At 42.3% G+C, this 27,894-nt stretch overlaps 34 non-coding genes across 34 annotated transcripts; 4 read left to right on the top strand and 30 right to left on the bottom strand.

Annotated features, from left to right (window-relative positions):
* Positions 1-134: 134 nt before the first annotated feature.
* On the bottom strand, positions 135-222 carry trnay-gua (transfer RNA tyrosine (anticodon GUA)). The gene is given in 2 exon segments: positions 135-170; positions 186-222. It is a non-coding gene; the product is annotated as a tRNA-Tyr (tRNA).
* A 230-nt stretch (positions 223-452) lies between these two features.
* On the bottom strand, positions 453-540 carry trnay-gua (transfer RNA tyrosine (anticodon GUA)). Its single transcript is given in 2 exon segments — positions 453-488; positions 504-540. It is a non-coding gene; the product is annotated as a tRNA-Tyr (tRNA).
* A 268-nt stretch (positions 541-808) lies between these two features.
* trnay-gua (transfer RNA tyrosine (anticodon GUA)) lies at positions 809-896 on the bottom strand. The gene is given in 2 exon segments: positions 809-844; positions 860-896. It is a non-coding gene; the product is annotated as a tRNA-Tyr (tRNA).
* A 335-nt stretch (positions 897-1,231) lies between these two features.
* On the bottom strand, positions 1,232-1,319 carry trnay-gua (transfer RNA tyrosine (anticodon GUA)). The gene is given in 2 exon segments: positions 1,232-1,267; positions 1,283-1,319. It is a non-coding gene; the product is annotated as a tRNA-Tyr (tRNA).
* A 1,177-nt stretch (positions 1,320-2,496) lies between these two features.
* trnay-gua (transfer RNA tyrosine (anticodon GUA)) lies at positions 2,497-2,584 on the bottom strand. The gene is given in 2 exon segments: positions 2,497-2,532; positions 2,548-2,584. It is a non-coding gene; the product is annotated as a tRNA-Tyr (tRNA).
* Positions 2,585-2,814: 230 nt separating this feature from the next.
* trnay-gua (transfer RNA tyrosine (anticodon GUA)) lies at positions 2,815-2,902 on the bottom strand. The gene is given in 2 exon segments: positions 2,815-2,850; positions 2,866-2,902. It is a non-coding gene; the product is annotated as a tRNA-Tyr (tRNA).
* Positions 2,903-3,170: 268 nt separating this feature from the next.
* On the bottom strand, positions 3,171-3,258 carry trnay-gua (transfer RNA tyrosine (anticodon GUA)). The gene is given in 2 exon segments: positions 3,171-3,206; positions 3,222-3,258. It is a non-coding gene; the product is annotated as a tRNA-Tyr (tRNA).
* Positions 3,259-3,609: 351 nt separating this feature from the next.
* Positions 3,610-3,697, bottom strand: trnay-gua (transfer RNA tyrosine (anticodon GUA)). Its single transcript is given in 2 exon segments — positions 3,610-3,645; positions 3,661-3,697. It is a non-coding gene; the product is annotated as a tRNA-Tyr (tRNA).
* A 721-nt stretch (positions 3,698-4,418) lies between these two features.
* trnay-aua (transfer RNA tyrosine (anticodon AUA)) lies at positions 4,419-4,506 on the bottom strand. The gene is given in 2 exon segments: positions 4,419-4,454; positions 4,470-4,506. It is a non-coding gene; the product is annotated as a tRNA-Tyr (tRNA).
* Positions 4,507-4,818: 312 nt separating this feature from the next.
* Positions 4,819-4,906, bottom strand: trnay-gua (transfer RNA tyrosine (anticodon GUA)). Its single transcript is given in 2 exon segments — positions 4,819-4,854; positions 4,870-4,906. It is a non-coding gene; the product is annotated as a tRNA-Tyr (tRNA).
* A 574-nt stretch (positions 4,907-5,480) lies between these two features.
* Positions 5,481-5,568, bottom strand: trnay-gua (transfer RNA tyrosine (anticodon GUA)). Its single transcript is given in 2 exon segments — positions 5,481-5,516; positions 5,532-5,568. It is a non-coding gene; the product is annotated as a tRNA-Tyr (tRNA).
* A 1,380-nt stretch (positions 5,569-6,948) lies between these two features.
* trnay-aua (transfer RNA tyrosine (anticodon AUA)) lies at positions 6,949-7,036 on the bottom strand. The gene is given in 2 exon segments: positions 6,949-6,984; positions 7,000-7,036. It is a non-coding gene; the product is annotated as a tRNA-Tyr (tRNA).
* Positions 7,037-7,348: 312 nt separating this feature from the next.
* trnay-gua (transfer RNA tyrosine (anticodon GUA)) lies at positions 7,349-7,436 on the bottom strand. Its single transcript is given in 2 exon segments — positions 7,349-7,384; positions 7,400-7,436. It is a non-coding gene; the product is annotated as a tRNA-Tyr (tRNA).
* A 574-nt stretch (positions 7,437-8,010) lies between these two features.
* Positions 8,011-8,098, bottom strand: trnay-gua (transfer RNA tyrosine (anticodon GUA)). Its single transcript is given in 2 exon segments — positions 8,011-8,046; positions 8,062-8,098. It is a non-coding gene; the product is annotated as a tRNA-Tyr (tRNA).
* Positions 8,099-9,045: 947 nt separating this feature from the next.
* trnay-gua (transfer RNA tyrosine (anticodon GUA)) lies at positions 9,046-9,133 on the bottom strand. The gene is given in 2 exon segments: positions 9,046-9,081; positions 9,097-9,133. It is a non-coding gene; the product is annotated as a tRNA-Tyr (tRNA).
* A 230-nt stretch (positions 9,134-9,363) lies between these two features.
* trnay-gua (transfer RNA tyrosine (anticodon GUA)) lies at positions 9,364-9,451 on the bottom strand. Its single transcript is given in 2 exon segments — positions 9,364-9,399; positions 9,415-9,451. It is a non-coding gene; the product is annotated as a tRNA-Tyr (tRNA).
* A 2,597-nt stretch (positions 9,452-12,048) lies between these two features.
* On the top strand, positions 12,049-12,136 carry trnay-gua (transfer RNA tyrosine (anticodon GUA)). Its single transcript is given in 2 exon segments — positions 12,049-12,085; positions 12,101-12,136. It is a non-coding gene; the product is annotated as a tRNA-Tyr (tRNA).
* A 168-nt stretch (positions 12,137-12,304) lies between these two features.
* Positions 12,305-12,392, bottom strand: trnay-gua (transfer RNA tyrosine (anticodon GUA)). Its single transcript is given in 2 exon segments — positions 12,305-12,340; positions 12,356-12,392. It is a non-coding gene; the product is annotated as a tRNA-Tyr (tRNA).
* Positions 12,393-13,450: 1,058 nt separating this feature from the next.
* Positions 13,451-13,538, top strand: trnay-gua (transfer RNA tyrosine (anticodon GUA)). Its single transcript is given in 2 exon segments — positions 13,451-13,487; positions 13,503-13,538. It is a non-coding gene; the product is annotated as a tRNA-Tyr (tRNA).
* A 153-nt stretch (positions 13,539-13,691) lies between these two features.
* On the bottom strand, positions 13,692-13,779 carry trnay-gua (transfer RNA tyrosine (anticodon GUA)). The gene is given in 2 exon segments: positions 13,692-13,727; positions 13,743-13,779. It is a non-coding gene; the product is annotated as a tRNA-Tyr (tRNA).
* A 263-nt stretch (positions 13,780-14,042) lies between these two features.
* Positions 14,043-14,130, bottom strand: trnay-gua (transfer RNA tyrosine (anticodon GUA)). The gene is given in 2 exon segments: positions 14,043-14,078; positions 14,094-14,130. It is a non-coding gene; the product is annotated as a tRNA-Tyr (tRNA).
* A 236-nt stretch (positions 14,131-14,366) lies between these two features.
* On the bottom strand, positions 14,367-14,454 carry trnay-gua (transfer RNA tyrosine (anticodon GUA)). The gene is given in 2 exon segments: positions 14,367-14,402; positions 14,418-14,454. It is a non-coding gene; the product is annotated as a tRNA-Tyr (tRNA).
* A 336-nt stretch (positions 14,455-14,790) lies between these two features.
* Positions 14,791-14,878, bottom strand: trnay-gua (transfer RNA tyrosine (anticodon GUA)). Its single transcript is given in 2 exon segments — positions 14,791-14,826; positions 14,842-14,878. It is a non-coding gene; the product is annotated as a tRNA-Tyr (tRNA).
* An 882-nt stretch (positions 14,879-15,760) lies between these two features.
* trnay-gua (transfer RNA tyrosine (anticodon GUA)) lies at positions 15,761-15,848 on the bottom strand. The gene is given in 2 exon segments: positions 15,761-15,796; positions 15,812-15,848. It is a non-coding gene; the product is annotated as a tRNA-Tyr (tRNA).
* Positions 15,849-16,533: 685 nt separating this feature from the next.
* trnay-gua (transfer RNA tyrosine (anticodon GUA)) lies at positions 16,534-16,621 on the bottom strand. The gene is given in 2 exon segments: positions 16,534-16,569; positions 16,585-16,621. It is a non-coding gene; the product is annotated as a tRNA-Tyr (tRNA).
* Positions 16,622-17,201: 580 nt separating this feature from the next.
* Positions 17,202-17,289, bottom strand: trnay-gua (transfer RNA tyrosine (anticodon GUA)). The gene is given in 2 exon segments: positions 17,202-17,237; positions 17,253-17,289. It is a non-coding gene; the product is annotated as a tRNA-Tyr (tRNA).
* A 268-nt stretch (positions 17,290-17,557) lies between these two features.
* trnay-gua (transfer RNA tyrosine (anticodon GUA)) lies at positions 17,558-17,645 on the bottom strand. Its single transcript is given in 2 exon segments — positions 17,558-17,593; positions 17,609-17,645. It is a non-coding gene; the product is annotated as a tRNA-Tyr (tRNA).
* A 922-nt stretch (positions 17,646-18,567) lies between these two features.
* trnay-gua (transfer RNA tyrosine (anticodon GUA)) lies at positions 18,568-18,655 on the bottom strand. The gene is given in 2 exon segments: positions 18,568-18,603; positions 18,619-18,655. It is a non-coding gene; the product is annotated as a tRNA-Tyr (tRNA).
* Positions 18,656-19,221: 566 nt separating this feature from the next.
* trnay-gua (transfer RNA tyrosine (anticodon GUA)) lies at positions 19,222-19,309 on the bottom strand. The gene is given in 2 exon segments: positions 19,222-19,257; positions 19,273-19,309. It is a non-coding gene; the product is annotated as a tRNA-Tyr (tRNA).
* Positions 19,310-20,582: 1,273 nt separating this feature from the next.
* On the bottom strand, positions 20,583-20,670 carry trnay-gua (transfer RNA tyrosine (anticodon GUA)). The gene is given in 2 exon segments: positions 20,583-20,618; positions 20,634-20,670. It is a non-coding gene; the product is annotated as a tRNA-Tyr (tRNA).
* A 3,257-nt stretch (positions 20,671-23,927) lies between these two features.
* Positions 23,928-24,015, top strand: trnay-gua (transfer RNA tyrosine (anticodon GUA)). The gene is given in 2 exon segments: positions 23,928-23,964; positions 23,980-24,015. It is a non-coding gene; the product is annotated as a tRNA-Tyr (tRNA).
* Positions 24,016-24,183: 168 nt separating this feature from the next.
* On the bottom strand, positions 24,184-24,272 carry trnay-gua (transfer RNA tyrosine (anticodon GUA)). Its single transcript is given in 2 exon segments — positions 24,184-24,219; positions 24,236-24,272. It is a non-coding gene; the product is annotated as a tRNA-Tyr (tRNA).
* Positions 24,273-27,070: 2,798 nt separating this feature from the next.
* On the top strand, positions 27,071-27,158 carry trnay-gua (transfer RNA tyrosine (anticodon GUA)). Its single transcript is given in 2 exon segments — positions 27,071-27,107; positions 27,123-27,158. It is a non-coding gene; the product is annotated as a tRNA-Tyr (tRNA).
* Positions 27,159-27,304: 146 nt separating this feature from the next.
* On the bottom strand, positions 27,305-27,392 carry trnay-gua (transfer RNA tyrosine (anticodon GUA)). Its single transcript is given in 2 exon segments — positions 27,305-27,340; positions 27,356-27,392. It is a non-coding gene; the product is annotated as a tRNA-Tyr (tRNA).
* Between the last annotated feature and the right edge of the window lie 502 nt (positions 27,393-27,894).

The raw sequence follows: 27,894 nt of genomic DNA, 5'->3' as shown, positions 1-27,894 counted from the left end.
ATCACCTCTACAGTCTGCCTCTGTGAAGCAAACATTTTCAAGTACATTTCATACCGTTACTTAACTAACTTATCTTCATTCTGACTTGGCTCTTGGTGAGAGCGGTCACATTTTATGTAAGCTCTCTAAAAATGTCCTTCGAGCCGGATTTGAACCAGCGACCTAAGGATTTCAGCACTTTGTCTCTACAGTCCTCCGCTCTACCAACTGAGCTATCGAAGGGATGGAAGTCAGGGAACGTATTGCAGGGTACGAATTTAAATGCGGCAACCACTGCTACTGCCCTTGCTATTATTAATGTTTTCTCCTCTGAGCCAGTTTTGGAACCAGCGACCTAAAGATTTCAGCAAATCACCTCTACAGTATACCTCTGCGAAGCAAACATTTTTACATAAATTTCATAATGTAACTTAATCACTTTATCTGTATTCTTGGCTCTTGGTGGAAAAATGTCCTTCGAGCCGGATTTGAACCAGCGACCTAAGGATTTCAGCCTTTTGCCTCTACAGTCCTCCGCTCTACCAACTGAGCTATCAAAGGGATGAAAGTTGATGAACGTATCATATTGCAGGGTTCCAATTTAACCACGGCAACTGCCGCGACCGCCCTCGTCATTATTAATGTTTTCTCCTCTGAGCCGGATTTGGAACCAGCGACCTGAAAATTTCAGCAATTCACTTCTACAATCTGCCTCTGCGAAGTAAACATTTTTAAACAAATTTCATACCGTAAATTAACTACATTATCTTCATTCTTGCTTGGCTCTTGGTGAGGGCGGACACATTTTATGTTAGCTCTCTAAAAATCATCCTTCAAGCCGGACTTGAACCAGCAACCTAAGGATTTCAGCTGTTCGTCACTACAGTCCTCCGCTCTACCAACTGAGCTATCGAAGGGATGAAAGTTGTGGAACATATTGCAGGGTTTGAATGTAACCACTCCAACTGCCGCGACCGCCCTCGTCATTATTAACGTTTTCTCCTCGGAGCCGGATTTGGAACCAGCGACCTAAAAATATCCGGAAATTACCTCTATAGTCTTCCTCTGGGAAGCAAACATTTTTCTATCCATTTCATAACGTAACTTAACTACTTTATCTGATTTCTCTATTGGCTCTTGGTGAGGGCGGTCGCATTTTGTTCCCCTCCAGTCTTCTCCCTGCTTGCTCTTTTTGTCTTGGCTTGCCTCTTTCTCTGTACTGTCCTCCATGTATGTAAGCTCTCATAGATTGTCCTTCGAGCCGGATTCGAACCAGCGACCTAAGGATTTCAGCACTTTGTCTGTACAGTCCTCCGCTCTACCAACTGAGCTATCGAAGGGATGAGCTTTCTGAACGTATTGCAGGGTTTGAATTTAAGCACACCAACTGCTGTGACCGCCCTCGTCATTATTAATGTTTTCTCCTCGGAGCCAGATTTGGAACCAGTGACCTAAAAATTTCAGCAATTCACCTCAAATTTTCGGAATAAACCTCTACAGTCTCCCTTTCGGACGCAAACATTTTACATAAATTTCATAAATGTCTTTCGAGCCAGATTTGAACCGACGACCTAAGGATTTCAGTTCTTTGTTACGATAGTCCTCCGCTCTACCAACTGAGCTATTGAAGGGATGAAAGCTTGGGGACGTATTGCAGGGTTGGAATTTAACCACACCAACTGCTGTGACCGCCCACGTCATTATTAATGTTTTCTACTCTGAGTTGGATTTGGAACCAGCGACCTAAAAATTTCAGCAAATCACCTCTACAGTCTCCATCCGTGAAGCAAGCATTTTTACCTAAAGTTCATACCGTAACTTAACTACTTTATCTGTATTCTTGGCGGAAAACTGTCCTTGATACTGTAAGTTAACTACTTTATCTTAATTCTGGCTTGGCTCATGGGTTCACATTTTTTCCCCTCTAGTCCAGCCCTTTGAGACACTAGTGATTTAGGGCTAAAAAAGTAAACATTGATTGATTGATTGATAGTCTTCTCCCCTGCTTAATTTTTGGAGCCTCTTTCCCCGCACTGTCTTCCATGTATGTAAGCTCTCTAAAAACATCCTTTGAGCCGGATTTGAACCAGCGACCTAAGGAATTCAGCACTTTGCCTCTACAGTCCTCCGCTCTACCAACTGAGCTATTCAAGGGATGAGCGTATGCGTATGAACGTATTGCAGGGTTTGAATTTAATTCTTGGCTCTCTGTGAAAAAATGTCCTTCGAGCCGGATTTGAACCAGCTATCGAAGGGACGAGAATTTATGAATGTATTGCAGGGTACGAATTTAACTGCGGCAACTGCTGCGGCTGCCCTCGTCATTATTAATGTTTTCTCCTCTGAGCCGGCTTTGGAACCAGCGACCTAAAAATTTCAGGATATCACCTCTACAGTCTGCCTCTGTGAAGCAAACATTTTCAAGTACATTTCATACCGTTACTTAACTAACTTATCTTCATTCTGACTTGGCTCTTGGTGAAAACGGTCACATTTTATGTAAGCTCTCTAAAAATGTCCTTCAAGCCAGATTTGAACCAGCGACCTAAGGATTTCAGCACTTTGTCTCTACAGTCCTCCGCTCTACCAACTGAGCTATCGAAGGGATGGAAGTCAGGGAACGTATTGCAGGATACGAATTTAAACGCGGCAACCACTGCTACTGCCCTTGTTATTATTAATGTTTTCTCCTCTGAGCCAGTTTTGGAACCAGCGACCTAAATATTTCAGCAAATCACCTCTACAGTATACCTCTGCGAAGCAAACATTTTTACATAAATTTCATAATGTAACTTAATCACTTTATCCGTATTCTTGGCTCTTGGTTGAAAAATGTCCTTCGAGCCGGATTTGAACCAGCGACCTAAGGATTTCAGCCTTTTGCCTCTACAGTCCTCCGCTCTACCAACTGAGCTATCGAAGGGATGAAAGTTGATGAATGTAATATATTGCAGGGTTCCAATTTAACCACGGCAACTGCCGCGACCGCCCTCGTCATTATTAATGTTTTCTCCTCGGCGCCGGATTTGGAACCAGCGACCTGAAAATTTCAGCAATTCACTTCTACAATCTGCCTCTGCGAAGTAAACATTTTTAAACAAATTTCATACCGTAAATTAACTACATTATCTTCATTCTTGCTTGGCTCTTGGTGAGGGCGGACACATTTTATGTTAGCTCTCTAAAAATCATCCTTCAAGCCGGATTTGAACCAGCGACGTAAGGATTTCAGCTGTTCGTCTCTACAGTCCTCCGCTCTACCAACTGAGCTATCGAAGGGATGAAAGTTGTGGAACATATTGCAGGGTTTGAATGTAACCACGCCAACTGCCGCGACCGCCCTCGTCATTATTAACGTTTTCTCCTCGGAGCCGGATTTGTAACCAGCGACCTAAAAATATCCGGAAATTACCTCTACAGTCTTCCTCTGGGAAGCAAACATTTTTCTATCCATTTCATAACGTAACTTAACTACTTTATCTGTTTTCTCTATTGGCTCTTGGTGAGGGCGGTCGCATTTTGTTCCCCTCCAGTCTTCTCCCTGCTTGCTCTTTTTGTCTTGGCTTGTCTATAGTTTTTGGAGCCTCTTTCTCTGTACTGTCCTCCATGTATGTAAGCTCTCATAAATTGTCCTTCGAGCCGGATTCGAACCAGCGACCTAAGGATTTCAACACTTTGTCTGTACAGTCCTCCGCTCTACCAACTGAGCTATCGAAGGGATGAAAGTTAAGGAACGTATTGGATAATTCAAATTGAACCACGCCAGCGGCTGCCACCGCCGTCGACATTATTAATGTTTTCTCTGATTCCGGATTTGGAACCAGCGACCTGAAAATTTCAGCAATTCAGCTCTACAGTCTACCTCTGTGAAGCAAACATTTTAAAATAAATTTCAGACCGTAACTTAACTCCAGTCTTCTCCCTGCTTGCTCTCTGTGTCTTGTTCACACTTTTTGGAGCCTCTTTCTCTGCACTGTCCTCCATGTATGTAAGCTCTCTAAAACTGTTGTGCAAACCGGATTTGAACTAGCTACCTAAGGATTCCAGCACTTTGTCTCTACAGTCCTCCGCGCTACCAACTGAGCTATCGAAGAGATGAAAGTTATTAAACTTATTGCAGGGTTGGAATGTAACCGCGGCAACTGCTGTGACCGCCCTCGTCATTATTAATATTTTCTCCCCGGAGCCGGATTTGGAACCAGCGACCTGCAAATTTCAGCAGTTCACCTCTACAGTCTCCCTCCGCTAAGCAAACATTTTTACATAAATTCCATACCGTGAATGATCTACTTTATCTGTATTCTTGGCTCTTGGTGAAAAAATTTTCTTTGAGCCGGATCTGAACCAGCAACCTAAGGATTTCAGCACTTTGTCTCATGTGGTTGCAACCTTGCAATAGCCATACACTGAAACTGAAGCATGTTAGCTCTCTAGAAATGTCCTTTGAGCCGGATTTGAACCAGCGACCTAAGGATTTCAGCATTTCGTCACTATAGTCCTCCGCTCTACCAACTGAGCTATCAACGGAATGTATTGCAGGGCTGGAATTTAACCGCGGCAACTGCTGTGACCGCCCTCGTCATTATTAATTTTTTTTTCCTCTGAGCCGGATTTGGAACCAGCGACCTAAACATTTCAGGAAATCACCTCTACAGTCTGCCTCTGTGAAGCAAACATTTTTACATGAATTTCATACCGTAACTTAACTACTTTATCTTCATTCTGGCTTGGTTCTTGGTGAGGGCGGTCGCATTTTTTCCCCTCCAGTCTTCTCCCTGCTAACTTTTTGGAGCCTCTTTCCCTGCACTGTCCTCCATGTATGTAAGCTCTCTAAAAACATCCTTCGAGCCGGATTTGAACCAGCGACCTAAGGATTTCAGCACTTTGCCTCTACAGTCCTCCGCTCTACCAACTGAGCTATCGAAGGGATGAGCTTCCCGAACCTATTACAGGGTTTGAATTTAACCTTGGCAACTGCCACGACCGCCCTCGTCATTATAAATGTTTTCTCCTCGGAGCCGGATTTGGAACCAGAGACCTTTCAGCAATTCACCTCTACAGTCTGCCTCTGTGAAGCAAACATTTTTACATAAATTTCATACCGTAACTTAACTACTTTATCTGTATTCTTGGCTCTTGGTGAAAAATATCCCTCGAACCGGATTTGAACCAGCGACCTAAAGATTTCAACACTTTGTCTCTACAGTCCTCCGCTCTACCAACTGAGCTATCAAAGGAACGAGAAGTTACGAATGTATTGCAGGGTACGAGTTTAAACGCGGCAACTGCCGTGACCGCCCTCGTCATTATTAATGTTTTCTCCTCAGAGCCGGATTTGGAACCAGCGACCTAAAAATTTCAGGATATCACCTCTACCAGTCTGCCTTGGTGAAGCAAACATTTTTAAGTACATTTCATACCGTTACTTAACTAACTTATCTTCATTCTGGCTTGGCTCTTGGTGAGAGCAGTCACATTTTATGTAAGCTCTCTAAAAAAAATCCTTCGAGCCGGATTTGAACCAGCGACCTAAGGATTTCAGCACTTTGTCTCTACAGTCCTCCGCTCTACCAACTGAGCTATCGAAGGGATGAAAGTCAGGGTTTGAATGTAACCACGCCAACTGCAGCGACCGCCCTAGTCATTATTAATGTTTTCTCCTCAGAGCCGGATTTGGAACCAGCGACCTAAACATTTCAGGAATTGATTGATTGATTGATTGATACTTGTATTAGTAGATTGCACAGTTCAGTACATATTCCGTACAATTGACCACTAAATGGTAACACCCGAATAAGTTTTTCAACTTGTTTAAGTCGGGGTCCACGTTAATCAATTCATGGAAACCACCTCTATAGTCTTCCTCTGGGAAGCAAACATTTTTCTATCCATTTCATAAAGTAACTTAACTACTTTATCTGTTTTCTCTATTGGCTCTTGGTGAGGGCGGTCGCATCTCCAAAAATGTTCTTCGAGCCGGATCCATAAGGATTTCAGCATTTTGACTCTACAGTCCTCCACTCTATTAACAGAGCTATCAAAGGGATAAGAGTCCTGGAACGTATTGCAGAGTTCGAATTTAACCACGACAACTGCCGTGTCATTATTAATGTTTTCGCCTGTAGGTCGGATTTGGAACCAGCGACCTAAAAATATCCGGAAATAACCTCCAGAGTCTTCCTTTCGGGAGCAAAGATTTTACATTAATTTTATTAATGTCCTTCAAGCCAGATTTGAACCAGCAATCTAAGGATTTCAGTACTTTGTCACTAGAGTCCTCCACTCTACCAACTGAGCTATTGAAGGGATGTAAGCTTGTGAACGTATCGCAGGGTTCGAATTTAACCGCACCAACTGCCACGATCGCCCTTGTCATTATTAATGTTTTCTACTCTGAGTTGGATTTGGAACCAGCGACCTAAACATTTCAGCAAATCAACTCTAGAGTCTCCCTCTGCGAAGCAAACATTTTTACATAAATTTCATACCGTAACTTAACTACTTTATCTGTATTCTTGGCTCTTGGTGGAAAAATGTCCTTCGAGCCGGATTTGAACCAGCGACCTAAAGAGTTCAGCTGTTCGTCTCTACAGTCCTCCGCTCTACCAACTGAGCTATCGAAGAGATGAAAGTTATTAAACTTATTGCAGGGTTGGAATTTAACCGCGGCAACTGCTGTGACCGCCCTCGTCATTATTAATATTTTCTCCCCGGAGCCGGATTTGGAACCAGCGACCTGCAAATTTCAGCAGTTCACCTCTACAGTCTCCCTCCGCTAAGCAAACATTTTTACATAAATTCCATACCGTGAATGATCTACTTTATCTGTATTCTTGGCTCTTGGTGAAAAAATTTTCTTTGAGCCGGATCTGAACCAGCAACCTAAGGATTTCAGCACTTTGTCTCATGTGGTTGCAACCTTGCAATAGCCATACACTGAAACTGAAGCATGTTAGCTCTCTAGAAATGTCCTTTGAGCCGGATTTGAACCAGCGACCTAAGGATTTCAGCATTTCGTCACTATAGTCCTCCGCTCTACCAACTGAGCTATCAACGGAATGTATTGCAGGGCTGGAATTTAACCGCGGCAACTGCTGTGACCGCCCTCGTCATTATTAATTTTTTTTTCCTCTGAGCCGGATTTGGAACCAGCGACCTAAACATTTCAGGAAATCACCTCTACAGTCTGCCTCTGTGAAGCAAACATTTTTACATGAATTTCATACCGTAACTTAACTACTTTATCTTCATTCTGGCTTGGTTCTTGGTGAGGGCGGTCGCATTTTTTCCCCTCCAGTCTTCTCCCTGCTAACTTTTTGGAGCCTCTTTCCCTGCACTGTCCTCCATGTATGTAAGCTCTCTAAAAACATCCTTCGAGCCGGATTTGAACCAGCGACCTAAGGATTTCAGCACTTTGCCTCTACAGTCCTCCGCTCTACCAACTGAGCTATCGAAGGGATGAGCTTCCCGAACCTATTACAGGGTTTGAATTTAACCTTGGCAACTGCCACGACCGCCCTCGTCATTATAAATGTTTTCTCCTCGGAGCCGGATTTGGAACCAGAGACCTTTCAGCAATTCACCTCTACAGTCTGCCTCTGTGAAGCAAACATTTTTACATAAATTTCATACCGTAACTTAACTACTTTATCTGTATTCTTGGCTCTTGGTGAAAAATATCCCTCGAACCGGATTTGAACCAGCGACCTAAAGATTTCAACACTTTGTCTCTACAGTCCTCCGCTCTACCAACTGAGCTATCAAAGGAACGAGAAGTTACGAATGTATTGCAGGGTACGAGTTTAAACGCGGCAACTGCCGTGACCGCCCTCGTCATTATTAATGTTTTCTCCTCAGAGCCGGATTTGGAACCAGCGACCTAAAAATTTCAGGATATCACCTCTACCAGTCTGCCTTGGTGAAGCAAACATTTTTAAGTACATTTCATACCGTTACTTAACTAACTTATCTTCATTCTGGCTTGGCTCTTGGTGAGAGCAGTCACATTTTATGTAAGCTCTCTAAAAAAAATCCTTCGAGCCGGATTTGAACCAGCGACCTAAGGATTTCAGCACTTTGTCTCTACAGTCCTCCGCTCTACCAACTGAGCTATCGAAGGGATGAAAGTCAGGGTTTGAATGTAACCACGCCAACTGCAGCGACCGCCCTAGTCATTATTAATGTTTTCTCCTCAGAGCCGGATTTGGAACCAGCGACCTAAACATTTCAGGAATTGATTGATTGATTGATTGATACTTGTATTAGTAGATTGCACAGTTCAGTACATATTCCGTACAATTGACCACTAAATGGTAACACCCGAATAAGTTTTTCAACTTGTTTAAGTCGGGGTCCACGTTAATCAATTCATGGAAACCACCTCTATAGTCTTCCTCTGGGAAGCAAACATTTTTCTATCCATTTCATAAAGTAACTTAACTACTTTATCTGTTTTCTCTATTGGCTCTTGGTGAGGGCGGTCGCATCTCCAAAAATGTTCTTCGAGCCGGATCCATAAGGATTTCAGCATTTTGACTCTACAGTCCTCCACTCTATTAACAGAGCTATCAAAGGGATAAGAGTCCTGGAACGTATTGCAGAGTTCGAATTTAACCACGACAACTGCCGTGTCATTATTAATGTTTTCGCCTGTAGGTCGGATTTGGAACCAGCGACCTAAAAATATCCGGAAATAACCTCCAGAGTCTTCCTTTCGGGAGCAAAGATTTTACATTAATTTTATTAATGTCCTTCAAGCCAGATTTGAACCAGCAATCTAAGGATTTCAGTACTTTGTCACTAGAGTCCTCCACTCTACCAACTGAGCTATTGAAGGGATGTAAGCTTGTGAACGTATCGCAGGGTTCGAATTTAACCGCACCAACTGCCACGATCGCCCTTGTCATTATTAATGTTTTCTACTCTGAGTTGGATTTGGAACCAGCGACCTAAACATTTCAGCAAATCAACTCTAGAGTCTCCCTCTGCGAAGCAAACATTTTTACATAAATTTCATACCGTAACTTAACTACTTTATCTGTATTCTTGGCTCTTGGTGGAAAAATGTCCTTCGAGCCGGATTTGAACCAGCGACCTAAAGAGTTCAGCACTTTGTCTCTACAGTCCTCCGCTCTACCAACTGAGCTATCGAAGGGATTAAAGTCAACTAACTTATTGCAGGGTTCGAATTTAACCGCGGCAACTGCTGCGATCGCCCTTTACATTATTAATGTTTTCTCCTCTGAGCCGGATTTGGAACCAGCGACCTGAAAATTTTAGCAATTCACCTCTACAGTCTACCTCCGCTAAGCAAACATTTTTACATAAAATTCATACCGTAACTTAACTACTTCATCTGTATTCTTGGCTCTCTGTGGAAAAATGTCCTTCGAGCCGGATTTGAACCAGCGACCTAAGGATTTCAGCACTTTGTCTCTACAGTCCTCCGCTCTTCCAACTGAGCTATCGAAGGGATGGAAGTCAGGGAACGTATTGCAGGGTTCGAATTTAACCGCGCCAACTGCCACGACCGCCCTTGTCATTATTAATGTTTTCTCCTCGGAGCCAGATTTGGAACCAGCGACCTGAAAATTTCAGCAATTCAGCTCTTCAGTCTGCCTCTGTGAAGCAAACATTTTTACATAAATTCCATACAACCATCTCAATTTCTCCAGGAGACTACCGAGTTTCAGAGCAACTTTTCTCCCGACTGTCTGCTGGTTTTCACCCAAACAACAATAATAAGGGCGTGCTATGATGACAATGCGTTTAGCGCCCCCTACAACCGTAACAAACAGCTTACCAGCCCATTCACGTGTTGTATGAGGCTTCTGCAGACACACATAAGCGACCGCAAGGCATACTTACTCAACAGCCATACAGGTTACACTGAGGGTTCTGATATAAACAACTTTAACACTCTTACTAATATGCGTCACACTGTGAACCCACACCAAACAAGAATAACAAACACATTTCGGGAGAACATTATAAATGCAACATAACAAAAACCCAGAATCCCATGCATCCCTAACTCTTCCGGGCTTCATTGTACACCCCTGCTAGCACCAAACCCCGACGTACGGAGGAGGGAAAGGGGGGTAGTGGGGATGTATAATGGAGCCCGGAATAGTTGCGTTTATAATGTGTTACAGTGCGGACGTTCTCCTGAAATGTGTTTGTCATTCTTGTTTGGTGTGGGTTCACAGTGTGGCGCATATTAGTAAGAGTGCTAAAGTTGTTTATAGCACAACCCTCAGTGTAACCTGTATGGCTGTTGAACAACTATCACACTCGATGTGGCCGACCGGCACTCAGATAGCATAGTTTTAAAGAGGACGCTATGACATGGTCGAGAGGACGTTTAAGGCATTGCCATCACGTCACGGCCTCAATATTGTTGTCTGGGTGAAAATCTGAGAATGTTATCCTGGGGAGATTTCTGGGAGAGGCAACGAAATTTGGAAAGTATGCAGCTGAGCCACATCAGAGGGCTCGCCGACCCCTGATCTACAGAGATACTAAGAATTGCTATTGCAACATCCAGTAGACACGTGTAGAAGAGCTGTTTCTTTCATTCAAAAATCTCAGGTTAATTTGTATACTTAGCAAACTTATCCCGCGGGCCGGATAAAACCTGTTCGCGGGCCTGATCCGGCCCACGGGCCGTACGTTTGACACCCCTGGTCTACACCCTAACACTGCTTGACCTAACAATCAGTAATCATGATTTCAATTTTGAAAACAATAATCTTAATTATTACTTTGGCCATAATTGGCAGCCCTAGATCTCATATGAACACTATTTTTAGCTATATGGACAACAATTGCAGTTATGTCTTATGGCCATCAGGGGCCATCTTTCAACATTGTATATGGATAATATATCTTGATTGGATTATCCAGAGAATAGTGCTCGATACCGTGGTAGAGCGCAATATATAGGTGTGGGAAAAATCACAAGACTACTTCATCCCTACAGAACTGTTTCATGAGGGGTTCCCTCAATCATCAGGAGATTTTAGTGGAAGTATTCACATACAATGGTTTATATAGGGCACAGAGTGGGTGGGTATAGGGAGGCGTAGGGTTTGGTGATTGCTCATGCAACCTATGCTTAAAAGTGAAAAAACGGTTTATTATATATCATCCAGACCTGTCATCCCTCAACAAGCGCGGTGAAATCATTCCAACATGTCGCCACAGACGGAAACACCTCCTAGGTAACACATGAGCCAATCACCACGCCCCTACGCCTGCCTGTACCCACCCACTCTGTGCCCTATATAAACCTGTGTATGTGAATGCTCCCATTAAAATCTCCTGATGATTGAGGGAACCCCTCATGAAACAGTTCTGTAGAGATGAAGTAGTCTTGTGATTTTCCCCACACCTATATATATATATATATATATATATATATATATATATATATATATATATATATATATATATATATATATATATATACAAATAGGAACCCTCCTTTAAAAAGTTGAACAACTTATTCGGGTGTTACCATTTAGTGGCTAATTGTACGTAATATGTACTGTACTTATCTGCTAATAAATGTTTCAGTCAAGCAATCAAAAAACCTTAAAAAGTTCAAATTGGAGGCCTGGTACTGGCAAGGGGTCTGGGTCGTGGTATGGGTCATTAGACTCATTTGATGTGCTTTTGGGGGAAGGGAGTGTAGTGGTAGGGGGTTGGATATTCACCGTGAAACCTTTGAAAAAAGTGCCTTGCTAAAGTTAACTACAAAGTACCCATATTATTTAATGTTGGCTGACAGTTCTCGTGGTGACGAGCCAGCAAACGTCCTAAGACCGGCAGGGTAAACGTTAAGGGAAAAACGATGGAATGTGACAATTCATGTGTTCTAGGTGTGTCCTTATAGACCTGCTCCGTGTGGAAATTCTATAAAAATGTCCTTTGAGCTGGATTTGAAGCAGCGACCTTTGGATTTCAACACTTTGTGTCAACAGTCTTCTGCAAGATCGACCGAACTGTCGGAGGAGTGCGGGGGTTGGGCCGTGGAACGGGTCTGCAGAGCTGATAGCCATTCACAACCCTTCGATAGCTCAGTTGGTAGAGCGGAGGACTGTAGAGGCTGCGTGCTGAAATCCTTAGGTTGCTGGTTCAAATCCGGCTCGAAGTACGTTTTAGAGAACGACGGGTTCCCTTGAAGGAGCCCTTTTATTACTATGCCAACGGAGCAGCTGATTGATTGATTGATTGATTGATACTTTTATTAGTAGATTGCACTCTTTGTCTTGTCTTGTCTATACTTTTTGGAGCCTCTTTCCCTGTAAGTTCTCTAAAAATGTCCTTCGAGCCGGATTTGAACCAGCGACCTAAGGATTTCAGCACTTTGTCTCTACAGTCGTCCGCTCTACCAACTGAGCTATCGAAGGGATGCAAGACTAGAAACGTATTGCGGGGTTCGAATTTGACCGCGGCAACTGCCTCGTCATCAGAGGTGGGTAGAGTAGCCGGAAATTGTACTCAAGTAAGAGTACTGTTACTTTAGAGATTTATTACTCAAGTAAAAGTAAGGAGTAGTCGCCTAAATATTTACTTGAGTAAAAGTAAAAAGTATGTTGTGAAAAAACGACTCAAGTACTGAGTAACTGACAAGTAACCTGATTACGGCAACAAATAATGCACAAAAACATAAAAATAGCAATGAGCAAATTCAGAGCCAGGAATATCTCTTAAGCAACTAAAACTATAATATATATTAAATAATAGTACATTAAAATAAAAAAAATGAAGACACATTTAGCCAGAATAACTTAACAGCACCATAGGCTCAGTAGGCATTCATTGATTTGAATGATTGATTGATTGATTGATTGATTGATTGATTGAGACTTTTATTAGTAGATGGCACAGTACAGTACATATTCCCTACAATTGACCACTAAATTCTAACACCCCAATAAGTATTTCAACTTGTTTAAGTCGGGTCATGTGACCGCCTGGCTCTGTTTGATTGGTCCAACGTCACCAGTGACTGCATGTGATTGGTGGAACACAGGAATGCGTGGATCCTACTTTGAAGCTCTGTCATAAACCAAAACAAACATTAGCAGATCGATAAACAAAAGTAGCGAGCCGAATGTTGATAAATGGAGTGGAGTAAAAGTAGCGTTTGTTCTCTATAAATATGCTCAAGTAAAAGTAAAAGTATGTTGCATAAAAACTACTCGTAGAAGTACAGTTTATCCCAAAAGTTACTCAAGTAAATGTAACGGAGTAAATGTAGCGCGTTATTACCCACCTCTGGTCCTTATAGACCTGCTGCGTGGGAAAATTCTATAAAAAATGTCCTTTGAGCTGGATTTGAAGCAGCGACCTTTGGATTTCAACACTTTGTGTCAACAGTCTTCTGCATGATCGACCGAGCTATCGGAGGAGTGCGGGGGTTGGGCCGTGGAACGGGTCTGCAGAGCCGATGACTATTCACATCCCTTCGATAGCTCAGTTGGTAGAGCGGAGGACTGTAGAGGCTGTGTGCTGAAATCCTTAGGTCGCTGGTTCAAATCCGGGTCGAAGGATGTTTTAGAGAACGACGGGTTCCCTTGAAGGAGCCCCTTTTTTTTATTATTATGCCAACAGAACAGCTGCACACTCTTTGTCTTGTCTTGTCTATACTTTTTGGAGACTCTTTACCTGCACTGTCCTCCATGTATGTAAGCTCTCTAAAAATGTCCTTCGAGCCGGATTTGAACCAGCGACCTAAGGATTTCAGCACTTTGTCTCTACAGTCCTCCGCTCTACCAACTGAGCTATCGAAGGGACGAGAAGTAATGAATGCATTGCAGGGTACGACTTTAAACGCGGCAACTGCTGTGACCGCCCTCATCATTATTAATGTTTTCTCCTCAGAGCTGAATTTGGAACCAGCGACCTAAAAATTTCAGGATATCACCTCTACAGTCTGCCTCTGTGAAGCAAACATTTTTAAGCACATTTCATACCGTTACTTAACTAACTTATCTTCATTCTGGCTTGGCTCTTGGTGAGAGCAGTCACATTTTATGTAAGCTCTCTAACAAAAATCCTTCGAGCCGGATTTGAACCAGCGACCTAAGGATTTCAGCTCTTTGCCTCTACAGTCCTCCGCTCTACCAACTGAGCTATCGAAGGGATGCAAGTCAGGGTTTGGATGTAACCGCGCCCACTGCCGCGACCGCCCTAGTCATTATTAATGTATTCTCCTCAGAGCCGGATTTGGAACCAGCGACCTAAACATTTCAGGTAATCACCTCTATAGTCTTCCTCTGGGAAGCCAACATTTTTACATCAATTTCATACCGTAACTTAACTACTTTATCTGTTTTCTCTATTGGCTCTTGGTGAGGGCGGTCGCATCTCCAAAAATGTCCTTCGAGCCGGATTTGAACCAGCGACCTAAGGATTTCAGCGCTCTATGTCTACAGTCCTCCGCTCTACCAACTGAGCTATCGAAGGGATGAAAGTCATAGAAAGTATTGGATGGTTCGATTTAAACAAAGCCAAATCTTGCGACCGCCTTCGTCATTGTTAACGTGTTCTCTGATTCCGGATTTGGAACCAGCGACCTAAGGATTTCAGCAATTCACCTCCACAGTCCTATGTCCAAAACATTTGCTGGTGTTGCCAGTTTTGTATATGAAGGTTGTCATTCATCCAGGTCTTTGTCATCTTAGGGCATTCAATAAATAGACTGCAGTCCAGACAAAGAAGCAGGAGGTCCTCGAGCTCATGTGGTTGCAACCTTGCAATAGTCATACACTGAAACTGGAGCATGTTAGCTCTCTAAAAATGTCCTTCGAGCCGGATTTGAACCAGCGACCTAAGGATTTCAGCACTTTGTCACTACAGTCCTCCGCTCTACCAACTGAGCTATTGAAGGGATGAAAATTCAGAAGCGTATTGCAGGGTTCGAATGTAACCACGCCAACTGCCGTGACCGCCCTCGTTATTATTAATGTTTTCTACTCTGCGATGGATTTGGAACCAGCGACCTAAACATTTCAGCAAATCTCCTCTACAGTCTCCATCTTTGAAGGGAGCATTTTTACATAAATTTCATACCGTAACTTAACTACTTTATCTGTGTTCTTGGCTCTTGGTGGAAAAATGTCCTCCGCTCTACCAACTGAGCTATCGAAGGAACGAAAATTCAGAAGCGTATTGCAGGGTTCGAATTTAACCACGCCAACTGCTGCGATCGCCCTCGACATTATTAATGTTTTCTCCTCTGAGCCGGATTTGGAACCAGCGACCTGAAATTTTTAGCAATTCGCCTCTACAGTCTACCTCGGCTAAGCAAACACTTTTACATAAATTTCATAGCGTAACTTAACTACTTTATCTTCATTCTGGCTTGGCTCTTGGTGGTGGTGGTCACATTTTATGTTAGCTCTCTAAAAATCATACTTAAAGTCGGAATTGAACAGCAACCCAAGGATTTCAGCACTTTGTCAACTTAGTCCTCCGCTCTACCAACTGAGCTATCGTAGAGATGAGAGTCTATGAACGTATGGCAGGGTTTCAATGTAACCGCTACAACTGCTGTGACCGCCCTCGTCATTATTAATGTGAACCAGCGACATAAACATTTCAGGAAATCACCTCTAGTCTGCCTCTGCGAAGCAAATATTTTTATGTCAATTCAATACCGCAACTTAACTACTTTATCTATATAGGCTCTTGGTTACTTAACTACTTTATCTTCATTCTGACTTGGCTCTTGGTGAGGGCGGTCACATTTTATGTAAGCTCTCTAAAAATGTCCTTCGAGCCAGATTTGAACCAGCGACCTAAGGATTTCAGCACTTTGTCTCTACAGTCCTCCGCTCTACCAACTGAGCTATCAAAGGGATGAGAGTCAGGGAACTTATTGCAGGGTTCGAATTTAAACGCGGCAACTGCCGTGACCGCCCTCGTCATTATTGTTTTCTCTTCTGAGCAGGATTTGGAACCAGCGACCTAAACATTTCAGCAATTCACCTCCACAGTGTTTTCTTCTGTCTTTTTAAATAAATTTGATACTGTAAGTTAACTACTTTATCTTAATTCTGGCTTGGCTCATGGGTTCACATTTTTTCCCCTCTAGTCCAGCCCTTTGAGACACTAGTGATTTTGGGCTATATAAGTAAACATTGATTGATTGATTGATAGTCTTCTCCCCTGCTTAATTTTTGGAGCCTCTTTCCCTGCACTGTCTTCCATGTATGTAAGCTCTCTAAAAACATCCTTCGAGCCGGATTTGAACCAGCGACCTAAGGAATTCAGCACTTTGTCTCTACAGTCCTCTGCTCTACCAACTGAGCTATTCAAGGGATGAACTTTTCTGAACGTATTGCAGGGTTTGAATGTAATAGCGCCAACTGCCACGACCGCCCTCGTCATTATTAATGTTTTCTCCTCTGAGCCGGTTTTGGAACCAGCAACCTGAAAATTTCAGCAATTCACCTCTACAGTCAGCCTCTGTGAAGAAAGCATTTTTACATAAATTTCAAACCGTAACTTAACTACTTTATCTGTATTCTTGGTGAAAAAATGTCCTTCGAGCCGGATTTGAACCAGCGACCTAAGGATTTCAGCACTTTGTCTCTACAGTCCTCCGCTCTACCAACTGAGCTATCGAAGGGACGAGAATTTATGAATGTATTGCAGGGTACGAATTTAACCGCGGCAACTGCTGCGGCTGCCCTCGTCATTATTAATGTTTTCTCCTCTGAGCCGGATTTGGAACCAGCGACCTAAAAATTTCAGGATATCACCTCTACAGTCTGCCTCTGTGAAGCAAACATTTTCAAGTACATTTCATACCGTTACTTAACTAACTTATCTTCATTCTGACTTGGCTCTTGGTGAGAGCGGTCACATTTTATGTAAGCTCTCTAAAAATGTCCTTCAAGCCAGATTTGGACCAGCGACCTAAGGATTTCAGCACTTTGTCTCTACAGTCCTCCGCTCTACCAACTGAGCTATCGAAGGGATGGAAGTCAGGGAACGTATTGCAGGATACGAATTTAAACGCGGCAACCACTGCTACTGCCCTTGTTATTATTAATGTTTTCTCCTCTGAGCCAGTTTTGGAACCAGCGACCTAAAGATTTCAGCAGTTCACCTCTACAGTCTCCCTCTGCGAAGCAAACATTTTTACATAAATTTCATAATGTAACTTAATCACTTTATCTGTATTCTTGGCTCTTGGTGGAAAAATGTCCTTCGAGCCGGATTTGAACCAGCGACCTAAGGATTTCAACACTTCGTCTCTACAGTCCTCCGCTCTACCAACTGAGCTATCGAAGGGATGAAAGTTGATGAACGTATTGTATTGCAGGGTTCCAATTTAACCACGCCAACTGCCGCGACCGCCCTCGTCATTATTAATGTTTTCTCCTCGGCGCCGGATTTGGAACCAGCGACCTGAAAATTTCAGCAATTCACTTCTACAGTATGCCTCTGCGAAGTAAACATTTTTAAACAAATTTCATACCGTAAATTAACTACATTATCTTCATTCTTGCTTGGCTCTTGGTGAGGGCGGACACATTTTATGTTAGCTCTCTAAAAATCATCCTTCAAGCCGGACTTGAACCAGCAACCTAAGGATTTCAGCTGTTCGTCTCTACAGTCCTCCGCTCTACCAACTGAGCTATCGAAGAGATGAAAGTTATTAAACTTATTGCAGGGTTGGAATTTAACCGCGGCAACTGCTGTGACCGCCCTCGTCATTATTAATATTTTCTCCCCGGAGCCGGATTTGGAACCAGCGACCTGAAAATTTCAGCAGTTCACCTCTACAGTCTCCCTCCGCTAAGCAAACATTTTTACATAAATTCCATACCGTGAATGATCTACTTTATCTGTATTCTTCGCTCTTGGTGAAAAAATTTTCTTTGAGCAGGATCTGAACCAGCAACCTAAGGATTTCAGCACTTTGTCTCATGTGGTTGCAAGCTTGCAATAGCCATACACTGAAACTGAAGCATGTTAGCTCTCTAAAAATGTACTTTGAGCCGGATTTGAACCAGCGACCTAAGGATTTCAGCACTTCGTCACTACAGTCCTCCGCTCTACCAACTGAGCTATCGAAGGGATGTATTGCAGGGTTGGAATTTAACCGCGGCAACTGCTGTGACCGCCCTCGTCATTATTAATGTTTTCTCCTCTGAGCCGGATTTGGAACCAGCAACCTAAACATTTCAGGAAATCACCTCTACAGTCTGCCTCTGTGAAGCAAACATTTTTACATGAATTTCATACCGTAACTTAACTACTTTATCTTCATTCTGACTTGGTTCTTGGTGAGGACGGTCACATTTTCCCCTCCAGTCTTCTCCCTGCTAACTTTTTGGAGCCTCTTTCCCTGCACTGTCCTCCATGTATGTAAGCTCTCTAAAAACATCCTTCGAGCCGGATTTGAACCAGCGACCTAAGGATTTCAGGATATCACCTCTACCAGTCTGCCTTGGTGAAGCAAACATTTTTAAGTACATTTCATACCGTAACTTAACTAACTTATCTTCATTCTGGCTTGGCTCTTGGTGAGGGCGGTCACATTTTATGTAAGCTCTCTAAAAAAAATCCTTCGAGCCGGATTTGAACCAGCGACCTAAGGATTTCAGCTCTTTGCCTCTACAGTCCTCCGCTCTACCAACTGAGCTATCGAAGGGATGAGCTTCCCGAACCTATTACAGGGTTTGAATTTAACCTTGGCAACTGCCACGACCGCACTCGTCATTATAAATGTTTTCTCCTCGGAGCCGGATTTGGAACCAGAGACCTTTCAGCAATTCAGCTCTTCTGTTTGCCTCTGTGAAGCAAACATTTTTACATAAATTTCATACCGTAACTTAACTACTTTATCTGTATTCTTGGCTCTTGGTGAAAAATATCCCTCGAACCGGATTTGAACCAAGGATTTCAACACTCTGTCTCTACAGTCCTCCGCTCTACCAACTGAGCTATCGAAGGAACGAGAAGTTACGAATGTATTGCAGGGTACGAGTTTAAACGCAGCAACTGCCGTGACCGCCCTCGTCATTATTAATGTTTTCTCCTCAGAGCCGAATTTGGAACCAGCGACCTAAAAATTTCAGGATATCACCTCTACCAGTCTGCCTTGGTGAAGCAAACATTTTTAAGTACATTTCATACCGTAACTTAACTAACTTATCTTCATTCTGGCTTGGCTCTTGGTGAGGGCGGTCACATTTTATGTAAGCTCTCTAAAAAAAATCCTTCGAGTCGGATTTGAACCAGCGACCTAAGGATTTCAGGTCTTTGTCTCTACAGTCCTCCGCTCTACCAACTGAGCTATCGAAGGGATGAAAGTCATGGTTTGAATGTAACCACGCCAACTGCAGCGACCGCCCTAGTCATTATTAATGTTTTCTCCGCAGAGCCGGATTTGGAACCAGCGACCTAAACATTTCAGGAATTGATTGATTGATTGATTGATTGATTGAAACTTGTATTAGTAGATTGCACAGTTCAGTACATATTCCGTACAATTGACCACTAAATGGTAACACCCGAATAAGTTTTTCAAATTGTTTAAGTCGGGGTCCACGTTAATCAATTTATGGAAACCACCTCTATAGTCTTCCTCTGGGAAGCAAACATTTTTATATCCATTTCATAACTTAACTTAACTACTTTATCTGTTTTCTCTATTGGCTCTTGGTGAGGGCGGTCGCATCTCCAAAAATGTCCTTCGAGCCGGATGCATAAGGATTTCAGCATTTTGTCTCTACAGTCCTCCACTCTACTAACTGAGCTATCAAAGGGATAAGAGCCCTGGAACGTATTGCAGAGTTCGAATTTAACCACGCCAACTGCCGTGTCATTATTAATGTTTTCGCCTGTAGGCCGGATTTGGAACTAGCGACCTAAAAATATCCGGAAATAACCTTTACAGTCTTCCTTTTGGAAGCAAAGATTTTACATCAATTTTATTAATGTCCTTCAAGCCTGATTCGAACCAGCGATCTAAGGATTTCAGTAATTTGTCACTAGAGTCCTCCGCTCTACCAACTGAGCTATCGAAGGGATGTGAGCTTGTGGACGTATTGCAGGGTTCGAATTTAACCGCACCAACTGACACGACCGCCCTTGTCATTATTAATGTTTTCTACTCTGAGTTGGATTTGGAACCAGCGACCTAAAGATTTCAGCAAATCACCTCTACAGTCTATATCTGTGAAGCAAACATTTTCACATAAATTTCATACTGTAACTTAACTACTTTATCTGTATTCTTGGCTCTTGGTGGAAAAATGTCCTTCGAGCCGGATTTGAACCAACGACCCAAAGATTTCAGCACTTTGTCTTTACAGTCCTCCACTCTACCAACTGAGCTATCGAAGGGATTAAAGTCAACTAACTTCTTGCAGGGTTCGAATTTAACCGCGGCAACTGCTGCGATCGCCCTTTACATTATTAATGTTTTCTCCTCTGAGCCGGATTTGGAACCAGCGACCTGAAAATTTTAGCAATTCACCTCTACAGTCTACCTCCGCTAAGCAAACATTTTTACATAAAATTCATACCGTAACTTAACTACTTTATCTGTATTCTTGGCTCTCTGTGGAAAAATGCCCTTCGAGCCGGATTTGAACCAGCGACCTAAGGATTTCAGCACTTTGTCTCTACAGTCCTCCGCTCTACCAACTGAGCTATCGAAGGGATGGAAGTCAGGGAACGTATTGCAGGGTTCGAATTTAACCGCGCCAACTGCCACGACCGCCCTTGTCATTATTAATGTTTTCTCCTCGGAGCCAGATTTGGAACCAGCGACCTGAAAATTTCAGCAATTCAGCTCTTCAGTCTGCGTCTGTGAAGCAAACATTTTTACATAAATTCCATAAAACCATCTCAATTTCTCTGGGAGACTACCGAGTTTCAGAGCAACTTTTCTCCCGACTGTCTGCTGGTTTTCACCCAAACAACAATAATAAGGGCGTGCTATGATGACAATGCGTTTAGCGCCCCCTACAACCGTAACAAACAGCTTACCAGCCCATTCACATGTTCTATGAGGCTTCTGCAGACACACATAAGCGACCGCAAGGCATACTTACTCAACAGCCATACAGGTTACACTGAGGGTTGTGAAATAAACAACTCTAACACTCTTACTAATATGCGTCACACTGTGAACCCACACCAAACAAGAAAAACAAACACATTTCGGGAGAACATCCACACTGTAACACATTATAAATGCAACATAACAAAAACCCAGAATCCCATGCATCCCTAACTCTTCCGGGCTTCATTGTACACCCCTGCTAGCACCAAACCCCGACGTACGGAGGAGGGAAAGGGGGGTAGTGGGGATGTATAATGGAGCCCGGAATAGTTGCGTTTATAATGTGTTACAGTGCGGACGTTTTCTTGAAATGTGTTTGCCATTCTTGTTTGGTGTGGGTTCACAGTGTGGCGCATATTAGTAAGAGTGCTAAAGTTGTTTATAGCACAACCCTCAGTGTAACCTGTATGGCTGTTGAACAACTACCACACTCGATGTGGCCGACCGGCACTCAGATAACATAGTATTAAAGAGGACGCTATGACATGGTCGAGAGGACGTTTAAGGCATTGTCATCACGGCATGGCCTCAATATTGTTGTCTGGGTGAAAATCTGAGAATGTTATCCTGGGGAGATTTCTGGGAGAGGCAACGAAATTTGGAAAGTATGCAGCTGAGCCACATCAGAGGGCTCGCCGACCCCTGATCTACAGAGATACTAAGAATTGCTATTGCAACATCCAGTAGACATATGTAGAAGAGCTGTTTCTTTCATTCAAAAATCTCAGGTTAATTTGTACACTTAGCAAACTCATCCCGCGGGCCGGATAAAACCTGTTCGCGGGCCTGATCCGGCCCACGTGCCGTACGTTTGACACCCCTGGTCTACACCCTATCAATCAATCAATCAATGTTTATTTATATAGCCCCAAATCACAAATGTCTCAAAGGACTGCACAAATCATTACGACTACAACATCCTCGGAAGAACCCCCAAAAGGGCAAGGAAAACTCACACCCAGTGGGCAGGGAGAATTCACATCCAGTGGGACGCCAGTGACAATGCTGACTATGAGAAACCTTGGAGAGGAGCTCAGATGTGGGCAACCCCCCCCCCCTCTAAGGGACCGAAAGCAATGGATGTCGAGCGGGTCCAACATGATACTGTGAAAGTTCAATCCATAGTGGCTCCAACCCAGCCGCGAGAGTTCAGTTCAAGCAGATCCAAGACAGCAGCGAGAGTCCCGTCCACAGGAGACCATCTCAAGCGGAGGCGGATCAGCAGCGTAGAGATGTCCCCAACCGATACAGGCGAGCGGTCCGTCCTGGGTCCCGACGAGCGGTCCATCCTGAGTCTCGACTCTGGACAGCCCGTACTTCATCCATGGTCATCGGACCGGACCCCCTCCACAAGGGAGGGGGGGACATAGGAGAAAGAAAAGAAGCGGCAGATCAACTGGTCTAAAAAGGAGGTCTATTTAAAGGCTAGAGTATACAGATGAGTTTTAAGGTGAGACTTAAATGCTTCTACTGACGTAGCATCTCGAACTGTTACCGGGAGGGCATTCCAGAGTACTGGAGCCCGAACGGAAAATCAGTAATCATAATTTCAATTTTTAAAACAATAATCTTAATTATTACTTTGGCCATAATTGGCAGCCATAGATCTCATATGAACACTATTTTTAGCTATATGGACAACAATTGCAGTTACGTCTTATGGCCATCAGGGGCCATCTTTCAACATTGTATGTAGATAATATATCTTGATTGGATTATCCAGAGAATAGTGCTCGATACCGTGGTTGAGCGCAATATGTAGGTGTGGGAAAAATCACAAGACTACTTCATCTCTACAGAACTGTTTCATGAGGGGTTCCCTCAATCATCAGGAGATTTTAATGGAAGCATTCACATACAATGGTTTATATAGGGCACAGAGTGGGTGGGTACAGGCAGGCGTAGGGTGTGGTGATTGCTCATGCAACCTATGCTTAAAAGTGAAAAAACTGTTTATTATATATCATCCAGACCTGTCATCCCTCAACAAGCGCGGTGAAATCATTCCAACATGTCGCCACAGACGGAAACACCTCCTAGGTAACACATGAGCCAATCACCACGCCCCTACGCCTGCCTGTACCCACCCACTCTGTGCCCTATATAAACCTGTGTATGTGAATGCTTCCATTAAAATCTCCTGATGATTGAGGGAACTTCTCATGAAACAGTTCTGTAGAGATGAAGTAGTCTTGTGATTTTTCCCACACCTACATATATATATATATATGTATATATATATATATATACACAAATAGGAGCCCTCCTTTAACAAGTTGAACAACTTATTCGGGTGTTACCATTTAGTGGCTAATTGTACGTAATATGTACTGTACTTATCTGCTAATAAAAGTTTCAGTCAAGCAATCAAAAAACCTTAAAAAGTTCAAATTGGAGGCCTGGTACTGGCAAGGGGGCTGCGTCGTGGTATGGGTCATTAGACTCATTTGATGTGCTTTTGGTGGGAGTGAGTGTAGTGGTGGGGGGTTGGATATTCACCGTGAAACCTTTGAAAAAAGTGCCTTGCTAAAGGTAACTACAAAGTACCCATATTATTTAATGTTGGCTGACAGTTCTCGTGGGGACGAGCCAGCAAACGTCCTAAGACCGGCAGGGTAAACGTTAAGGGAAAAACGATGGAATGTGACAATTCATGTGTTCTAGGTGTGTCCTTATAGACCTGCTCCGTGTGGAAATTCTATAAAAATGTCCTTTGAGCTGGATTTGAAGCAGCAACCTTTGGATTTCAACACTTTGTGTCAACAGTCTTCTGCAAGATCGACCGAGCTGTCGGAGGAGTGCGGGGGTTGGGCTGTGGAACGGGTCTGCAGAGCTGATAGCCATTCACAACCCTTCGATAGCTCAGTTGGTAGAGCGGAGGACTGTAGAGGCTGCGTGCTGAAATCCTTAGGTCGCTGGTTCAAATGCGGCTCGAAGGACGTTTTAGAGAACGACGGGTTCCCTTGAAGGAGCCCTTTTATTACTATGCCAACGGAGCAGCTGATTGATTGATTGATTGATTGATACTTTTATTAGTAGATTGCACTCTTTGTCTTGTCTTGTCTATACTTTTTGGAGCCTCTTTCCCTGTAAGTTCTCTAAAAATGTCCTTCGAGCCGAATTTGAACCAGCGACCTAAGGATTTCAGCACTTATGTCTCTACAGTCCTCCGCTCTACCAACTGAGCTATCGAAGGGATGAAAGGTAAAGAACGTATAGCAGGGTTCGAATTTGACCGCGGCAACTGCCTCATCATCAGAGGTGGGTAGAGTAGCCAGAAATTGTACTCAAGTAAGAGTACTGTTACTTTAGAGATTTATTACTCAAGTAAAAGTAAGGAGTAGTCGCCTAAATATTTACTTGAGTAAAAGTAAAAAGTATGTTGTGAAAAAACGACTCAAGTACTGAGTAACTGACAAGTAACCTGATTACGGCAACAGATAATGCACAAAAACATAAAAATAGCAATGAGCAAATTCAGAGCCAGGAATATCTCTTAAGCAACTAAAACTATAATATATATTAAATAATAGTACATTAAAATAAAAAAAAAAAAAGGCACATTTAGCCAGAATAACTTAACAGCACCATAGCCTCAGTAGGCATTCATTGATTTGAATGATTGATTGATTGATTGATTGAAACTTTTATTAGTAGATTGCACAGTACAGTACATATTCCGTACAATTGACCACTAAATGGTAACACCCCAATAAGTTTTTCAACGTTTATCAATTACTTAATAAATGACCAAGTCGAGGTGATCAACCTCATATATATTTATATATATATATACATACATTTATATATACGGTATATAATATATATTTATTTATTTTGCTGTTTTTGTTGACATGTTAAAGGTGTTTTTATGAATATACATGCACGTTTAACATAAAGATTCCTATCTTTCATGAAGACAAGAATATAAGTTGGTGTATTACCTGATTCTGATGACTTGCATTGATTGGAATCAGACAGTATAGTGCTGATAACGTCCACTTTTTCAAATGGAGGAGAAAAAAAGTTCCTCTTTTCTGTCTAATACCACTAGATGGTAACACCCCAATAAGTTTTTCAACGTTTATCAATTACTTAGTAAATGACCAAGTCGAGGTGATCAACCTCATATATACATATACACACATATCATATATATATATATATCTATATATATATACATACATTTATATATATGGTATATAATATATATTTATTTATTTTGCTGTTTTTGTTGACATGTTAAAGGTGTTTTTATGAATATACATGCATGTTTAACATATAGATTCCTATCTTTCATGAAGACAAGAATATAAGTTGGTGTATTACCTGATTCTGATGACTTGCATTGATTGGAATCAGACAGTATAGTGCTGATAACGTCCACGTTTTCAAATGGAGGAGAAAAAAAGTCCCTCTTTTCTGTCTAATACCACATGAAAGTCGTTGGTTTTTGGCATCTTATTTGTCCAGCTTCCATATTCGTTTTTATACACTTTACAATAAATACATTGGCGGCAAACTCTGTAGCTTGCTAGCTTGTTTGCGCTGGCTTTCGGAGACTCTTATTTTGTTAGCGCAGGCGCGATGGAGCAGCGCTTTTATTGTGAAGACAGGAACTGTGCGATCAGTCTTTGGGCTTTTGACGGGAAGTACGGTTGAAATAAAAAGTGTCTTTTTTCCTTTACACTTTTGATTGATTGATTGAAACTTTTATTAGTAGATTGCACAGTACAGTACATATTCCGTACAATTGACCACTAAATGGTAACACCCCAATAAGTTTTTCAACGTTTATCAATTACTTAGTAAATGACCAAGTCGAGGTGATCAACCTGATATATATATATATATATATATATATGCATACATTTATATATATGGTATATAATATATATTTATTTATTTTGCTGTTTTTGTTGACATGTTAAAGGTGTTTTTATGAATATACATGCATGTTTAACATATAGATTCCTATCTTTCATGAACACAAGAATATAAGTTGGTGTATTACCTGATTCTGATGACTTGCATTGATTGGAATCAGACAGTATAGTGCTGATAACGTCCACGTTTTCAAATGGAGGAGAAAAAAAGTTCCTCTTTTCTGTCTAATACCACATGAAAGTCGTTGGTTTTTGGCATCTTATTTGTCCAGCTTCCATATTCGTTTTTATACACTTTACAAGAAATACATTGGCGGCAAACTCCGTAGCTTGCTAGCTTGTTTGCGCTGGCTTTCGGAGACTCTTATTTTGTTAGCGCAGGCGCGATGGAGCGGCGCTTTTATTGTGAAGACAGGAACTGTGCGATCAGTCTTTGGGCTTTTGACGGGAAGTACGGTTGAAATAAAAAGTGTCTTTTTTCCTTTACACTTTTGATTGATTGATTGAAACTTTTATTAGTAGATGGCACAGTACAGTACATATTCCGTACAATTGAACACTAAATGCTAAAACCCCAATAAGTTTTTCAACTTGTTTAAGTCGGGTCATGTGACCGCCTGGCTCTGTTTGATTGGTCCAACGTCACCAGTGACTGCATGTGATTGGTGGAACACAGGAATGCGTGGATCCTACTTTGAAGCTCTGTCATAAACCAAAACAAACATTAGCAGATCGATAAACAAAAGTAGCGAGTCGAATGTAGATAAATGGAGCGGAGTAAAAGTAGCGTTTGTTCTCGATAAATATACTCAAGTAAAAGTAAAAGTATGTTGCATAAAAACTACTCGTAGAAGTACAGTTTATCCCAAAAGTTACTCAAGTAAATGTAACGGAGTAAATGTAGCGCGTTACTACCCACCTCTGGTCCTTATAGACCTGCTCCGTGTGGAAATTCTATAAAAAATGTCCTTTGAGCTGGATTTGAAGCAGCGACCTTTGGATTTCAACACTTTGTGTCAACAGTCTTCTGCATGATCGACCGAGCTGTCGGAGGAGTGCGGGGGTTGGGCCGTGGAACGGGTCTGCAGAGCCGATGACTATTCACATCCCTTCGATAGCTCAGTTGGTAGAGCGGAGGACTGTAGAGGCTGTGTGCTGAAATCCTTAGGTCGCTGGTTCAAATCCGGCTCGAAGGACATTTTAGAGAACGACGGGTTCCCTTGAAGGAGACCTTTTTTTATTATCATGCCAACGGAACAGCTGCACACTCTTTGTCTTGTCTATACTTTTTGGAGACTCTTTACCTGCACTGTCCTCCATGTATGTGAGCTCTCTAAAAATGTCCTTCGAGCCGGATTTGAACCAGCGACCTAAGGATTTCAGCACTTTGTCTCTACAGTCCTCCGCTCTACCAACTGAGCTATCGAAGGGATGAGCTCTTGTTATTATTGTTTTCTCTTTGGAGCCAGATTTGGAACCAGCGACCTAAAAATTTCAGGAAATCACCTCTACAGTCTGCCTCTGCGAAGCAAACATTTTTACGTCAATTTCATACCGTAACTCAGGGGTCAGCAACCTTTTTGAAACCAAGAGCTACTTCTTGGGTACTGATTAATGTGAAGGGCTACCAGTTTGATACACACTTAAATAAATTGCCAGAAATAGCCAATTTTCTCAATTTACCTTTAATAAATAAATCTATATATATAAAAAAATGGGTATTTCTGTTTGTCATTCCGTCTTACGTTTTTTTTCCTTTTACGGAAGGTATTTGTGTAGAATAAATGATGAAAAAAACCACTTAATTGAACGGTTTAAAAGAGGAGAAAACAGGAAAAAAATTAAAATTAAATTTTGAAACAGTTTATCTTCAATTTCGACTCTTTAAAAGTCAAAATTCAACCGAAAAAAATGAAGAATAAAACTAGCTAA

Source organism: Nerophis ophidion, linkage group LG03, assembly GCF_033978795.1.
Source record: "Nerophis ophidion isolate RoL-2023_Sa linkage group LG03, RoL_Noph_v1.0, whole genome shotgun sequence".
NCBI classification, from domain to species: Eukaryota; Metazoa; Chordata; class Actinopteri; order Syngnathiformes; family Syngnathidae; genus Nerophis; species Nerophis ophidion.
This window is presented reverse-complemented; position numbering and strand designations above follow the sequence as displayed.